The 15,339-nt window shown below is 43.6% G+C and overlaps 1 long non-coding RNA gene across 1 annotated transcript in view; it reads left to right on the forward strand.

The window, feature by feature from the left end:
- Nucleotides 1–8,825, forward strand: part of LOC308479357 — a 91,246-nt gene extending 82,421 nt beyond the window's left edge. Inside the window, exon 3 of the long non-coding RNA XR_013987639.1 lies at nt 8,738–8,825. This is a non-coding gene — a long non-coding RNA (uncharacterized lncRNA). The remainder of the gene's footprint in view (nt 1–8,737) is intronic.
- Nucleotides 8,826–15,339: the final 6,514 nt, after the last annotated feature.

The following is a 15,339-nucleotide window of genomic DNA, read 5'->3' on the forward strand; positions in this document are numbered from 1 at the left end:
GCTTTGGGAGACAATAATCAGGCATCCAAACAACATGACCAGTTCAGTGAAGTTGATGTTGAAGATCATGCACAAAGTTCCCACATTGCTGGCTGTCACATCTCAGCAACTGTCAAGCTCCAGACAATGAGGGAGTGTTCCAAAAAATGACAGGGGCTGAGTTCTGGAACAGCAAATATAATCAGAGGGAGTACTTACCACTCAATATTCTTGATTTGAGTGGAACATCCTGGAATTACAGAAACCATCATGACTTCTGAGTAGTTCCTGGAATGTCCCATTTTTTGCTACAGCGCTCTGGCAAGTCACCTGGATGATGCCAGAGTACCAGACCAAAAGACACTCAGTTTTTGGGTCTCACACTCTCACACAAGTCACCTAACTTCAGTGAGCACTCGGGACCAAAAATGAGCATCCTGATTTTGAACAGCGGGATGTTGGTGGGTATGGGAGTAAGTGCACTACAAGAGATGCTTATAAAAGTTCATGAAGAAAGACCACAATGATGTAATTTATGCTCTGCTCAGTGGTCACCACCTCCTCTGCCACCATGTTGGCCAAGATGTAGCTGAAAAAGCTGCAGCAGCTGCTAGTGGGTAAACTGCAGTGTAGCAAGAGCATCCTGTGCGTGGAGACCCTGCTGGGCTTCTGGTCAGCCTCTACACCAAGTGTAGCCACAAGTCGCCACTCCAGAGCGAAAGGCTCATCTTGGACTTCCTTAAATGGAACAGACCTCCTGATTATTGAGAGTGATGTAGGCAAGTTCCTCATCAGTGGCACCTGGGCAGGCTACTCAGAGTAATCATCCACCGTCGCCCACTACCCAAGGACCCCAGCCAGTACAACATCTGGCTGAGCTGCCTTAACAATGGGCATTGTGTGTATTTTATATACACATGTATCAGCATGGTCAAGCAGTCAGAAATTCTCAAATTCATGCAGTTGTATATTTGCTTACACATAAAAACGCATGCACATAGAGGCATAGTAACACAGGGAGAAGTATCGGAACGAAGGGGACACCCATGCTTAATAAAAACCAGATACAAACACAGATGGGCATGATGTGTGTAAGGGATTCTCACACAACTTTTCTCCTGATTCAGCTCACAAAATGATCTCAGTGACAAACAGAGGAATGGGTGCACTGGCAAACAGAGCTGTAACTAGGTGATCTTGTGCCCCGGCAGAACCGTCCAGATTGCACCCCCTAGCCATGGACAAATTAGCTGTTCTTTCCACCTCTCCTCTAACACCCCCCTACCCTTTCAATTCACCCTCTATTTAAAACCATATCTTATGAGGCGATAATCAATATTTATATTTATGGACATATTTTCAGCTGATTTTGCGGGGGGAGGGATCACCTGCGCTCCTGGTGGGGGCCCACACCACCCCCTAGCTATAGTCCTGCTGGCAAATCGGAATGTCCAGCTGCTACGACTTCATTGATTAATCTCCACACACACACACCACTTTTGAAATCATGAAAGCTTCTTAGAAGATCTCTGAAGATTGTCAGTTCACATACGACACTATCATCTTATCACACTCTTTCATAAGCTGAAAAAAGTGGGGGGAAGATGTAATTGGATATAGCAGGTGACTTGACTCATACGTTTCCCATAATTTAATTAGCTTGTGAATGGCCACCATGGCTTGCAGGACTTCTCTCCAATCTTAAATGTCCTTTTTATGCCATGGAATTAATCTGGGAACATTATTGTCTAGAGCACGAATAATTTTTTTTGTTATATCCCTAATATGTCATGCTATCATCAGAACTTTTAATGCGACTCACTGGTCAGATAGAGTTTCCTTTATTCTACAGTTTGATCACTTCACCTTGCACTCCTGTGGCTAGATTGCTTTATCATGTACAGACCATGGAGTTGGGAGTCAGAGGAGAAGGAGAGGTGGTTCTTTCCCATTCTGGCCTGTGTGCTTGTGAACTCTTTCTTTGATCAGCGATGCCGCTTAAGAACACAGAGAATATGCATCTTGTTTAGCCATTTGCCTCTCCAGGCCTGCAGATCCTTCCAATGTACCATTTCCTCTTCTTCAAACACACACACACACACACACACACACACACACACACACACACAGTGATAACATGGTTTATCGCTCCCACCCTGCCCCCTTGTGCTATCCTAGCTATGTACAGGCAAGCTTTTGACAGAGCAAAATGTATTGGCATTTGCACCTGAGGCTGCTTCACAAAGGATGCCCACCCCAAAATATGGATATACATTTTTATAGAGAGAAAATGTGAGTTTATTTTTACTTGTGAAGTGCAACTTGAACGTTTGCTTTGCTTTGCTTTATCCCAATAAGTTACGTATTTTGGCTTTCCAATCTGTATCCCTTTGGGTGAAAATAAAGCTCTATACCAGGGACATCCAATGGGGTGCCCTACAGAGGCTACTTGGAGTCAATGGGAGTTGGATTCCAGAGGGCCACAGGATTCCCATCCCTGCCCTAGGAGAACCTTGCTTTCTTGGCCATTGTCATACATAGCAGACTAGAAATTTTGTGAGAAATGATATTCTGGGACACTTCCAATAAACACCTGGGCATAAGGACACTAGAGATAATGAAATGGTTGGTAAAGCTTCAGGAAAGTACCTGCTGTGATTCCACTCCACAGCTTCTCTTCTATGCCCAGAGTTAAGCTGTGGCAGGAGCATTAGCAGCAGCAGATGGTGCTGTGGTGGTGTTCACCTGACCTCCCAACAGCAAAGTCACTGCAGCTTGCCAAAGAGACAAGGGAGTGAATGGGGGGAATTTGGCACAGTGTAAATGCACCAGCAGAGTCAAATTGGCACTTCTGCTAGTGCATTTGCACCACAACAACCTCCCCACTGCCACAACACTCCCCCTCTCCCTCTCAGTAAACAGCAGCAGCTCAGTTGTCAGGAGGTCAGGTGGACACTGTTACCCCACCACATTGTCCACTACTCAGTATTAGTCAAAAATATGGCATCTGTCCCTTTGAACCTTCCAGTTCTTATCACAATGATCACAGGGAAAATTATATGTCCAGATGCCCAAGTGTTCCTTTTTAACGCTTGCTTTTACAAGCAGAACCAACGTGTAAGGTGTATATAGCGTAACTATATCCTCACACCCTGCAGCATTTTCCCTCTTATTTGCTCCATACTGTTCTTGTGAGTGGCATTTATTTTTTTACGGAGCCAGTAAAGCCTTGGACACATAATTACAATGGTTCAGAATGATGGAGCTGGATTCACCTGTTTTTTATTTGTTTGAATCGACTGGACGGCTTGACAAAATTTGAGCGTTGAAACAAGAGAGATCTGTTTGAGGATGTACTGCCCTGGTTCTTTTCAGTAAATGCTTTTACTGATTCTGTGTATACCACAATACAGATGTAACCCCAAACCTCCAAACTACTTGGTGATAAAGAGGTATCCACGTGTGTGAGAGAAAGAGAGCTGGGAATATAAGGGAAGACAACAGGTGCAAAGTTTAGATCTTACAGGCACAATTTGGAGATTGCATTAAATTGCTCCATATAGCAGACAACAGTACACCATGTGAATTAGGCAATTTGTCTGTGCTGCTGCCATTTTTTAAAAAGCTGTCTATGGGGTGTAGAGAAAATAGCTCTGGGCCATTAGGCTTGTTTGACCCCAGATGTCACTGCAAAGTGTTCAGATCTGGGATTTTGAATTTCTCATGCATATGTATTTGACTGGATATGCAACAGAGATACTTCTTTTTCTGTCACTGGTGATGGGATGAGGAGGGGGATTGCAACCCAGGATCAGGCCTCTCAATAAACAAATGTTTAACCTTATTCTCTCCTGAGATGAGAAATCGCCTCAGGCAAGCTAACAACCGCCCCTTCCAGTACACAGCAGGCAGAGGTGTGTGTGAAAGAGAGCCAAAAGTATTTTGCTTTTCTCGCTCACTCATTTGAGTCCTGTTTTATTTATTTTAAACATTTGCATCCTGCCTTTCCACTATTGAGCCCTCAAGGTGGCTCACACAACATCAAAAGCTATGTTAGAAGGAACCAAAAGCTCTCCTGGAGATTTCAAAAATCCAATCAATATCAGCTAAAATAAAAAAGCACTCTATAACACCCTCCCACACCTCCTTCCCACCAAACAGCTGATCGGCACAATTGCTCATACTTGACAGAGCTATACACAGAAAGACCTGCATGCACATTTGTATCAGAACTGCAGAAGCCTAACCACTCTCCCTCTTTATTTCCCAACCGTACGTGCATGAACAACAAGCAATAAATATTGGCACCGAATGAGTGCCAATTTGTACCGAAAAGTGTTTTGAGTACTAATGCTTTCTCTGGGGGTGGGTGATGGTCACCTCAAATTATATAAATCTTCTCTGTTTGGGGTAAAAGCATGTTCATGTTCAGATTGAAGACGAGTGCCAAATAGCCTTGAAACCTGATTAGGCAAGCTGCAGTATTCATTGCTTTGCATACAAGCAATCCTGGTTTAATATTGCAGCCCACCTGAGCTGTTTTCTTCCTGCCTGCATTCTAGCTCATAACATCCAGCAGGCTGTGAAATAGGCTGCCAAGCTGCCTTCTCGGAAGCCCAGGGTAGATCAACCAGCTTTCTGTGAGCCCAAGGAAGAGGTGGGAGGAACCATTTGCAATCAATATGTAACAGACAGGATGTAGGATGCAGACAGTCATGCAAAAAGGGAAATATTGGAGATGCTCTAACTATCTTACTGCAGAAGGAAAACATGCATTAGTGGCATATAGATATAGATCGTACTTAACTATAGAAGGTTTTTCAGTGGAGGTCTAGAATAGAATACATGTCAGTATAAGATGGAGATGTTCTTTCGCTGCAGGGAGCATTTTGGAGACACCTTTATACTGCTTGGTTCAGAGCTCTTTTTCTTGGGCTCTGGTTTTGGCAGGGGCAGATTTAGGTTTGATGAGGCCCTAAGCTACTGAAGGTAATGGCGTTCTTTATATGTCCAGCTGTCCTTTGTCAACAACAAATTGTCACTGTTTTTTGTGTTGAATATATGCTATATGGTAATTTATAGAGCTAATAGGTATCTAAAGCCATTTGCACATAACAAAGTATGTATTTTATCAAAGCAATTGTCGAAAATTTTTCCTTTACATATTTTTTGGGGCCCCAAGAGAGTGGGGCCCTAAGCTTTAGCTTGTTTAGCTTATACGTAAATTTGACACTGGGTTTGGGTCCTTCAGACCTTCTTAGTTTTGCTGCACCTCAAATGTGCTCCTCATAAATTGTCCTCAACCCAGTTTTGGTTTATAGGTGATGGGAATAAAACTGCCTGAGGCCCTTTTGGCTATTCTAAACAACACCTCATTGTGTTACAGTGTGTTTGGAATGGCAGGCTGTGTGTCTTAGTGTTCATGTGCATACATTTACATGCAAGTGCAATGCCTTATTGTTCACATGTGTGCATTTATTATTATTTGCTTTCCACACACATGCCTCAGAACAATGTAAAAAATTCATTAGCACTTAAAACGAAAAAGGTTAAAAGCAACATCAGATAAACATATTTGCATACATGTGCAGTACCACCTGGTGGCTTCTGCTTCTTTCTAGGTCTTTACAGAACTCTTAGCTACAAGGGACAGGTGGGCACATGTGCACTGTCTCTCATAACACGGAGCCAGAACATATGTCAGAGGATTTCTTCAGTTCTTTTGCATCTCTTTTGCATGGTCTTTGTTGCTGATACTTCTATAGCCCTTGACTTGGGCCCTAAAAACATAGCAATGGAGACTTCCTATCTACATGTTAGAGAATCGTTGGTCTGTTTTTAAAAGCATGGCTTTCCAAAGGAATCATAATTATTTCATGCTATTTCCCCACATTTTTAGCACCAAGAGAGAGCAGATATTTATACACTTCTTCTGCCGTTTTATGCACTTCCTCCTATTTCATTGAAGTCACTTCAATTTGCATCCTGAACATATTGGCAACAGAACAGCAAAGCAAACAGAGACAAACAAGACAAATATTAAACACAATTTAGACTTAATAGCACAGTTTTTACATTTAGGGTAATGTTTATGAGCTATACAACAAATACAGTGAAAGGATGGGAAATTTGTGCACCATTCAAATAAGCGTGGGGGCTTTGTATAGCATAAAGGATTCAATTTGCAAACAAAAGGACTGAATTTGCATCTATATACTTAAGCTCTTCTGAGGAGCAAAATTAGAAAAAGAGTCTGGCTGTTTTACTTCATTTTTCACCCTCTTCTCTTCCAAGCAACCTTTCATGGCCAGGAAATGAGGCTGGAAATTAATGAATGGGATCCACGCAATAGCTGCTTAAAAGTTTAGCTTAACATGTGGAAAGCTCAATGTTACCACAATCACCAAGCTACCACCAGTCCTGGGTGTATTCAGAAGTGGCGGGGTGGGTAGTTTGCTAGCAACATGACCAGATGCTCAAATGTTACAGATAACTGCCATACACACATACCAGTAGTAAGCTTTCAAGTGGCTAACAGGCAATTTGACCACCCTGCAATTTTGAGCCTAACAGGAAGAAACAGAAACCTGCTCCTTTACAAAATGGGGCAAGTATGAAGATGTTGATCATGGGTAGGCAAACTAAGGCCCAGGGGCCGGATCTGGCCCGATTGCCTTCTAAATCCAGCCCGCAGACGGTCTGGGAATCAGCATGTTTTTACATGAGTAGAATGTGCTCTTATTTAAAATGCATCTCTGAGTTATTTGTGGGGCATAGGAATTAGTTCATTTCTCCCCCCAAAAAATATAGTCCGGCCCCCCACAAGGTCTGAGGGACAGTGGAACGGCCCCCTGCTGAAAATGTTTGCTGAACCCTGATGTTGATGATGGATCCAGGCTGTCCCTTCTGTTATAAGAAGAGACGGGGGCTCACTTGGGAGAGTGAGACTCTTAACACCAGTTTAGATCCCATTCAGTGTATGGATAGTGCTTCTTTTTATTGCTGCAGGCATGCAACCTACCACTAGAGGGAGTCTAATGCACCTTTACTGCAGAACTAACATCTTCCCCAAGACTGTGTCAAGAAAACTAGAGGCTCTGTGTTCATTGTCGTGGCAAAAATAAAAGCAGCTTCTTTATTCATGTTTATGCTGTGGCTTATTCCATATCCACCAAAATAACAGAACGGCTCTCTGTAGCGCAGAATCACCTGGGCAGGGCACTTCCCACGTAGTTAGCAGCAAGAGTTGACCTGAATGTCAAAACTGCAGCCGTTGGCACCTGCTCTCTGCTACAAGCATATTCAAGAATTGTGGGCTGTTAGGAGGAGGCCATCAAAGAGAGAACTGCCTATTGCGCTTTCCCTCGGGCTTGGTTGGCTAAAAACCTCAGCTGCTCCTGCACATATGGCTCGCCTTTTGTCATAATTTGTGTTCTTTGTGCTTTCCGAGATGAGAGATTTATTTACATCAGTCAAATCTCTCGAGTTCTGGGAGGCATTTTTTGTTTGCTTCCTCGGCTCGGCGATGCATCTGGAATCAGGTTCCTGCAAAGTTAGCTGGCCTTTGTTTAGTGCCGTATTAATATCACTTTTGACATTTGCAATGAGGCAGCACCGTCTACTCCCAATCACTTGAAATTACTATGATCATTACAAGGACAGACATTCACAAGTGCTCAGCTCTCCTCTGGCACTTAAGTGCCCCCACAAGGTCACTGGCGGCTTCAGAAACCCTTCCTGTTGCACAGGGTCTCTCTGTCAATGCTGCCACGTTCCCTTTGGTCTGGCTGGAAGGGATGCAGGTCGGCTCCATCAGCAGAGATTGCATGGGATCATTTCAGTCTGACCTGCTGCCTTGCCACCTACAATAAGTGTGAATGCACCCTATAACTCTGCCTGGAAACAATAAGCAGGTTGCAAGTGTGGAGAATGTATCACGCTGTCAGAGAGACATGCTGCTTACTCAGCAAGCTGCTGAATGCCCCACCAGCTTTAACTTCTTCAGGGTCTAAAGTAGTAACCCCTGTACAAGCACATTACATTAACCTAATCTCATTTAGAAAAGGCCACTCCACGGGGCACAGGCTGGCTCTAGAGTGGTCATCTGACCCACTTTGAAGGGGGAAAAGGCTTGCTGTATTTTCGAAATGTACATCTGCTGTCTGAACCTGTTGTCTCTTACCTTACATTAAGACTTTAAGCTTAATGGAACAAAGCAATCTTTTTATTTTTATTGTCTTCTTTGGATGTGATTTGGCTGTGATTTGACACGTAGAGAAAAAAACTCTGCCTCCCCCCCAAAAAACCCAGATTTTGGAATGCAGCTGATTGTATACAGTCCCAGGGTTTTAGATTAAAAGCAGGAGTGTGACATGAGTATGTAAGGAAAGTCCAAAGTGTTGACTCCACAAGGACAATTGATTAAACCCCCTTAAAATGGCTTCTTCCCAGGACTGGCCTCTAGGACTTTGGAATTCCTTGGGCAATAGACCAATCCTGGAGCAAGATGTCAATCATTAATTTCCCTTAAGGGAAGCTCAGAATGATCTGGGTGGGTTCCTCTATCGTTGTCCTCCCCCAGAGGACTCTGGGAAAATCGAGTCCTTCAATTTGCTCTGGGTGTCTGATGAAGCCAGAAGCAGGACCCAGCACTTGCCTGACCCTGTTGAACTCTAGTGCTGCCCATGTCTCATTCCATCAGCCTATATGCGTGCATGCATGTGTACATAATTTTCCCTGCCTGCCTTCCTCCTCACAGACACTGTTTTCTATCCGGTGAAGATCTCCTTTGTTCCTTGCTGCCGCTGCACCTTATCTCATCCCACTCTTCCCCTTAGAAGAGTACAGAGCAAGCTGCATACAGGTAAGAGGACTTCACCACCAAATAACATCTATATAAGAAAATATTGCCCTTATACATTTCTGAATAGAACATATATACATGTTCCACTTCAGGCGACTGACTAACATTTGCTGCTTTAGCTATCACCTGAAGGCCAGCTAACATTTGACATGATGTAGCCAGTGTACACCAGTGTTTACAGCACTGGAGTACCATATTGCTTAAGTTACAAACTCATTGGATAGCCGTAGGCAAGCCACTAATTCTGTCAGACTCCATATGGGGATAATGATGATGATAGTGGCCTGACATTTAGCCTTTGTTAGAATTACTGCAGTAATGTATAGCAGAGTTGGGGACCCTCAGGCCTTTAGACCAAGTGCAGCCCTCCTTCCAGGCCTCTCCACCTGGCCCTTGGGATTCTCCACAGACCACACAACCTCCTAAGCCACACTCCTTACCAGCTCTGCTTGGACTGTTTTTGCCTGGTTGGAATATGTCCTTGAACTCTGATAATGTTTCTTTCTTGCCTAGGCAGAGGATAGGGAAGGGTGTGGTTGTGAAGGAACTACAGTCATACCTCGGGTTATGAATGCTGCGGGTTGTGCATTTCCGGATTGCAGACCGCACCGGACCAGGAAGTACCAGAATGGGTTACTTCCGTGTTTTGGTGCTCGCGCATGCGCAGAAGCGCAAAATGATGTCATGTGCATGCGCAGAAGTGCCGAATCGCATCACACGCATGCACAGACACGGCACTTCAGGCTGCGAACGCTGCAGGTTGCAAACGTGCCTCCTGCATGGATCACGTTCGCAGCCCGAGGTATGACTGTATTGAAAAAAAGGTATATCTCTTGCTCCACCCATTTCTTCCTCTGGCCTGTGGCTCCTGAGCAGCTTCACAGAATAGAATGTGGGCCTCAAACTTTAACATTACCCCCCCCCCAATATATAGGAAGGAAAGTTCTTAGCACATTCCAAATGTGCTATATAAATAGGTGGTGGTGATGATGATAAAATAATATTATCATCAGGAGGGAGACTGCTTGAAGAACTAAATTCAATAAAATTGTGATGGGGAAATTCAAGTCTCCAAGCAGTCAGTGGTATCAGTTATAGGCGTGCACCAAGTAGCCACAGTAGCATATTGGTATTCGAGGGAGTGCCTTAAAAATCACTTTGCTTATCACTGCCAAACCTTAGATAATGATATCAGCACTGTCCTATCTGATTCACATTGCCTTTCTTCACAAGGGAGACATCTCCTTTAATGCCTTATAGCTAGTCATGCTGAGGAATTTTCCACACTTGGCCTAGTTTTAGAAATATAGTGGTGTTCATGGTGGATGGGAAACCAATATTGCACTTAAGGCAGAGGACATCTGTTCAGAGGTGATACCAAAAGCTCATGAAGGTTGAAATGGGAATGTAACTTGATGTAGGGTAGCGTGACTGGTTCCACCATACTGGGCACCAAGCCAGGGGTGCTGCAGGGCATTGCCAACTAAGACATAGCGAACTGAGCAGAACAGAAGGAAAGAGGAGGGAGGACACCGAATTTTGGGCTCACACAGCGTGCCACTGAAATTTGAAGGACTGAAGTCCACCCCTGAACCTTTACACACTCTGAAAACTTGTGCTTGGGTTGCAAAGCTTCACAAATGTGTACACAAACTGCATAAAAAAGCCTAAAAGGTGCTTTGACTGTCACTTGTGAAAATGTCCTGAATGATGACTGTCTTGGCCCGGGGAAGCAGCAGATTCATAGACTTGAAAGGCCTACCATTGGCACTAGTGAGCATACAGACTGTCAGAATGTCTGCACAGCCTAACTCTCCTGTGAGTGGTGAGTCTTGGATGTCCAATGGAGAGGAGAAGGAAGACCTTTCCCAATTTCGTGGTACAGTCATACCTCGAGTTACAGGCGCTTCAGGTTGTGTTTTTTCGGGTTATGGACCGCCGAAACCCGGAAGTACAGGAATGGGTTACTTCCAGGTTTCAGCAGTCGCACATGCGCAGAAGCACTAAATCGCACTTTGTGCATGTGCAGAAGCGCTGAATCGCAACCCGCGCGTGCGCAGACGCACAGCTGCAGGTTGCGAACACTGCGGGTTGCAAACATTCATCCTGCAGAGATCACGTTTGCAACCCAAGCATCCACTGTATTGCAATGTTTCTGCACTACCACACTGAACAACTTCCAGAGGGGTAACTGTTAGTCTGTTGTAGCAAAAAGGTAAGAAATGGTGACAGTCTCAAGGTCACCAGTGAGCTTCATGGCTGAGTAGAAATTAGAACCTGGTCTCTCCCAGACACAGTACAACATTATTGCCTCTATACTATTCTGGGTACATACACAGCTGTAGAGGAAAGTGTAAAACAGTGAAACCAAGTGACCAGTAGCCATTTGACACCACTGTTAAATGTGTACGTGTGTGGATAAAACTCAATCCTAGTCCATGAAATCTTATGCCATAATAAATCTGATGATGTTTAAGGTGTCACTAGAGTGCTTAAACCGAACAGTCATACCTTTGTACGCCATACCTGATAGCACCACTTAAGAATCTTGAGAAATGCCTTGTTGGAGCAGACCCAAAATTCATCCAGACTTATCCTCCATTGATAGACTTATCCTCCATTAATTTGTCTAATCTCTCTAAAAAGCCAACTAAACTAATGACTAGGACCGTGTTGTGGTAATGAATTCTGTAAGTTAATTATGTGTTGAGAGGGAAGAGATACTTCCTTTTGTTTGTGGTTAACCTATTGGAAATCAGTTTCGGTGGATGACCCTGTAGAAAAGTGATATACAAACTGGGAGAAAATTTGGCTAGGATTTTTAAAAAAAAGAAAAAAAGAAAATACAGTTGTGCTGCACAATGTCCTCAGTGAAATGCAATTGGAAGGGAAGTCTTCTAATAATGAAGTGCCTCTTTTTTGTCAAAATTGTCTTTAACTTTTTCAAGGATAAGAGATTTTTTTGGATGATTTTCTGCCTAGTATAAGGTGAGTCACTTAAAAGGTTTTATTTGGGGGTGGGGGCAGAATGCAGCCTTTCCTCAAAATAAAAATGTCAAGGAATCATGTTTCATAGGAAATAAAGGAGGCAACCCTACACTCACATACAAGTGAGGGCTATTGAACTGAATGGGGCTTATTTCTGATGTATAGGATAGCAACTCAGCAAGGAGTATAGCTCACCAGATCATAAGTGGTTTTAGAACCATTAACTTGTAATCACCTGCTCAAAGGCAGCTTACGTTGGTAGCAACTAAAAGTTTTTACTGTGGACTGGTAATTTAGTGGTTGTGTGTGATAGCTTGAGGACATCGTTTTAAAGCTTTATTGAAGCAAGTCCTGTCTTGACTGCATCTCATAACTGATTCATGCATCCCATGTTGGAGTTATTTTTTTCAACCAGGTTGGTTTTTTAAAAAGAAACATTTGAAAGTGCTGGTTGTAAGAGTGACAGATGAGTGGGTTGACCACATAGCCAAATCATTGTCATGCCTTGGGGAAATAGGGCAAGAGCCACAGAGATGTCGGGCTAAGCATACAAAGCACTTATTTGAGAGGTTGCATATGCTCCTGCTGGGTGTGTACATCTGCATGCGGCAGAGGCTTACTCCTTGATCCCATAGCTCAGCAATGGGGAACCTCCATCCCACTGGCCTAATTAGGCCCACCAGACTAATTGGCCCATAAGATCGTTTTGGCCAAGGCATGTCCACCTGGCCCACAATTTACATTAGATGTGAGGCACTGATGTTTCCTGGGCTGAAAGGAGATTTCTAGGCACTGTCGATCAGTAGCTTGCAAAAATCCATGCACAGTGCACAGTAGCCCACACTACTGGTTTTCTGTTGTTGGCATGGGTAGCCTGCGAGAAAATGGTGCCTGTCTTCTCCAGGAACAACTTCCATTCTTCAGGCTGCACACTGCAGTGCTCTGCCAGGAATACTTGCAACTGCTTCATATGGGGGCGGGAGACAAATGCAGTGTGGCCTACAGCAATGTCCCTTGCCAAAAATGATGAACTAAGCAATGGTGGCTCATCTCCCATGCTTATGCTACCACTCTCAAGCAGTAGGAGACTGTAGAGTGCCGTAGAAGTTTTCTGTGGAAAAAGAGCACTGCGGTGGATGCCAATCAGCTCCAGCCAACATAAAGCTCTTTATGGTTTGGGACAGGGCCTGCCTGAACGGCAGACTGAGGCAGCTGCCTCAGGCAGCAGAATCCAAGGGGCGCCACCATGGGTTTCCCTGCCACCACCAGAGAAGCGGCTGCAGCAATGGTTTCCAGGTTCCATGGTGATATTGTGAGAGCCCCATGAAATCTCATGAGATCCTTGGGGAGTCCAGAAGTCGCTGCCACAGCCTCATGACCCTTGTAAATGAGGCTTTGGCAGCGGCAGCACATCTCAATTTTGCATCAGGAGCCAAAATGGGATGGCCTATCCCTGGTTTGGGACCTAAGTATCCTTTCTCCCATGCAAATGTCATCTTTCTGACACTGCTCTAGGTGCCACTGCCCTCAGAGGTGAGACAGCTGGTAACCCGAAAAAGGGCCTCTCTCTTTTTGCTGTGGCACTGTTTACAGAACTCACTCCCCAATGAGATTTGCTTGGCATCTTCCTTGCTGCCTTTAAGGCATGAGATAAAAACATCCTTGTTCTCCCAGACCTTTTAGGTGTTCTTTGACATTTTTTATTTTTATTTTAGGCTGCAATACCATGCACACCTACTTGTGAAGGAGTGAAGTCTCATTGAACTTGGTGGGCAGAGAACTGTACTGTTAAAACACTTTCTGCTTTCTCTCAACTCTGTTGTCTTAAGTCTTTTTACAGTGTATTTCTTAGTTAGAACCCTCTAGGTGGGATTCATCCCATCAGCAAAAGCCCTGTGCTAGGACTTCCACCTGCCCTGGCATCATCCGATGAAGGATGGTTTAAAAAAAAGCACAAACCTTTACACTGTACTATTTTGCCACTGAGAAAATGCAATGTTTTCCCCAGCTTAAATATCAGTTGTAAAAGGTGGTACTGTTTGGAATATCAGCACCTACTGGACAGTACCTGTAACATCTTCTTGAGCATGTTCAGCTTTATGAAAGCATTTAAAAGATTTGGTTTTTAAATTATTTAAAGGGTGAGTATTACACACACACACACACACACACACACACACACACTGCTTAAGCATGTGGAGAGGGTTTGTGCTCATGTAGCCCATTTTAAATAAAAACAGTGCTCCCCTGTCTTCTGACATGGAAAGAACTATTCTGAGTAAAAAAAAAAGTGTGTCAACCAATACTAATGTCAGCTGCTCTACCAATGTGTAGCATAGACCTGGGTGCAAGCAGCATTGGAGCAAGGAGACATTATTCTCTTGTTCTGGCATGGAGGCTGCTGTGACAGACCCTGTGCTGCAGCCTTTTTATAACTATAATAAATAACAGGGCTGTTGGGATTCATACTGAATGTTTGCTGGACTTGCTCTAGTCTTTAAATCTCCCTCTAATTGAGCCCAAAGCTTCTGGCTAAGCAGATAATTTGTGATGACTCAATGCCAGGAATTTTGAGAGAGCCAGTGTGATGTAGTGGATAGAATGCTATGTTTGAACCAGAAGTACCCAAGTTTACTTCCCTGGTCACTCATAAAGCTGAGTCAATCCACCATCTCAGTCTATTCTACCTCACAAGGTTGTTGTGAGGATCAGCAGAATAACCCCCAGGGATGCTTCTCCGAGCTGTTTGGCAGAAGGCTGAGATAAAAATTATGATGATGATTAACAAAGCATACTTCACCATTCATTATTTTATTTCTAATTCAATTTCTAAACTGCCCTTCATCAATTATGATCCCAGAGCAATTTACAGCACAGGCATCAATTCATTAAAACAATGAATTCTTAACTAACAATTTTTAAACAGCTTAAAACAAACCATATGATCAGTACAGAGGACAACCCTCATCAATTTACTGCTGGACTTGTAAAAGAAATTTTCACCAAAGGCCTGGGTGAAGAGTAGGAAGGGAGGAGAAATTTGATTCAGTATGCACTTACAGTTGGATCTATCATATTCACATTTTCCAAAACAGTATGTGAACTGAAACACAAGTGTTCTTGAAAATTTGCAGTTATCCAGATTTTGTGATGCAGACCTCCTACCAAGGGATGCGTACAAAAATGCATACTACATATTAGGAGAAAGACTGCATTAACAATAAAGATATTGGTGAAAATAACATACAAAAATGCATATGGGGAAACTGCATGAAAAATGTGTTTATTAGGGGGAAATTTACACTGAAACGCTGATAGATTGTCTGGAGGATTTGCTGTTTAAAAAATTGCAAATGTGGATAACTGAATTTAAGACCGGGGAAAATGAGAAACCGGGAGAACTGAAATTAACAGAATATTCCATCCCTAATGTGGAGCTCCATCTTTAACTGGCACCAAAAATGTCAAGGGAAGCCTTACATTACAGCAATCAGATGAGGGAGTTAGCA

Source organism: Podarcis pityusensis (genome assembly GCF_964106645.2).
Source record: "Podarcis pityusensis genome assembly, chromosome: 6".
In the NCBI taxonomy this organism is placed as follows: domain Eukaryota; kingdom Metazoa; phylum Chordata; class Lepidosauria; order Squamata; family Lacertidae; genus Podarcis; species Podarcis pityusensis.